This window comes from Gossypium hirsutum, chromosome A11 (assembly GCF_007990345.1).
Source record: "Gossypium hirsutum isolate 1008001.06 chromosome A11, Gossypium_hirsutum_v2.1, whole genome shotgun sequence".
Taxonomy (NCBI): Eukaryota; Viridiplantae; Streptophyta; class Magnoliopsida; order Malvales; family Malvaceae; genus Gossypium; species Gossypium hirsutum.
The window spans coordinates 64920398-64922359 of record NC_053434.1 but is presented as its reverse complement, the minus strand read 5'-3'; the positions used below and the strand labels follow the sequence as shown (position 1 = coordinate 64922359).

General features: G+C 27.7%; 1 non-coding gene across 1 annotated transcript; it reads right to left on the bottom strand.

Moving 5' to 3' along the window:
- Window positions 1–580: 580 nt before the first annotated feature.
- Window positions 581–662, bottom strand: TRNAS-AGA (transfer RNA serine (anticodon AGA)). Its single transcript has one exon. It is a non-coding gene; the product is annotated as a tRNA-Ser (tRNA).
- Between the last annotated feature and the right edge of the window lie 1300 nt (window positions 663–1962).

Below are 1962 nucleotides of genomic sequence, written 5' to 3'. Positions count from 1 at the left end.
ATTACCATGTAACAACGTTGCCCAACTTTTGCTTGATGTTGTGACATTTTCATGCCAATGTTGAGACATCCTTTATTATTTTTATTTGAATTGTACATAAATATGATTATTAACCTTGTAACATTACATTTTTAATGTCGTGACATTCTTTATAGTCTTGAAAATAAATGCTTGTGTGTAATCTTTCAAATATCATATCCTTCTTTTACACTAAATCATATACATAAAAATCTATGACATCTTAATCCATATATTTTTAAAGATAATGAGCTCTAAAATAACTATTTTCCAATTGCTTATATATATATATATGTATATGATGTTACGGCAAGGAATTATATTGCAGCCCAAAGTGATGGACAAATTTATTGTATCTATAGGAACCGCATGTTAAGCAAAATTAGAACAGATTAGTGAACGAAAAGAGCCATGGTCCACATCTTGATCCTCCCTTCAATGAAAAAAAAAAACCCTGCAACAGCAATGACACGAAACTGTGAGAATAACCCAAGGATTAAGTGGCCCATGAAGGATAACAAGTAACAGAATGCAAAAATTATCTTATTAAAATAAACCAACACGTGAGCGGCAGGATTCGAATCTGCGTGGGCAAAGCCCACATGATTTCTAGTCATGCCCGATAACCACTCCGGCACACCCACTAGATAAGTGCATTGATAACAATTTTACATTGTTTTACATGTCAAGTAAATACTTTATATCTTATAGTTGGGTTTTGAGACATTTGTGGAAATGATCAGTTATAAATAAGTGCACCTTATGCCAAGTGTCACCAATAAAGAGTGACACATTATCATTTTAAAAAAAAAATTCCTTCTGTACATTTTAAACACTGTTTTAGTGCTAATTTTGTGCGTTTTAAACCATTGTCCCCTTTTTTTTTTCTCTGTTCTGTACGTTTTAAACATTGCGGTTGTATGTTTGAACTTTTACCATTTAAATTAATTATAATGACAAAATTTATATTTACTGAGAAAATTTGAAGGTATAGTTTAAAAAACAAAATCGTAACATGTATTCTATCGCCTGGAAATTTATATTAACCCCTGCATTTGATTCTTTCTTTGTAAATTTGGTAATTATAATAATTTTATTATATGAAAATTCTATTAAGTTAAAATAAAAAAATCTAATATCGAAAAATTGGTAAAAGAAATTCATAATACTGTTGAAAATAAAGTAATAAAAAATTCAACTATAAAAAATAATTTATAATCGGTAACTTAAAAACCTAAACATTATCAACAATTAGTGAATTACAAAAACGTTACCACAATTAGCCCTAAATAATGATATATTTTAAAAAGAAAGTTACCAACAATTAGCGTTAAAATTTAGGCAATATAATTTAAAAATAATTTTACCCGTAATTACCAACAATTATTGGTAATTTGTCAATCACAAAAAATGAAACTTGACCGCAAATTAGCCCTAAAAAAAGGAAATATTTTATAGTTATCACCCGTAGGTTTAAAAAATTTGGCAACCGGTAATTAGTTAAAAAACTGTATAAAATAATAAAATAAAATTATTTAAATTTAGAAAGATAATATTTTTTATTTGTTATTATGCCAAATGATTAATAATTACATTTATTGTTATGTGTATTTAATTTATTATAAATATATAAACTCGGGATATTGTATACTACTTTCACTTTTGCTATGAATTCATTTGTGAATGTTTTATTTTTTTATTATAGTTTTTCAATGGAAAGGAACAACTTAAAGCGAAAATATCAATCAGTTAAAATTTAACTCGGCATCAACCGAACTAGATCAACTAACAATAAGTCATTCATTGTATCCGGTGGATCTTTGTACACCTGCAAGCTTAAACTTCCGGAAACAGTACACTTAGCCATATGGTCAGCAACCTTATTATGAATTCTCGGAATATTGTGAATCCTTACTTTCCAATTTTTTCTCAAGATTTGATACA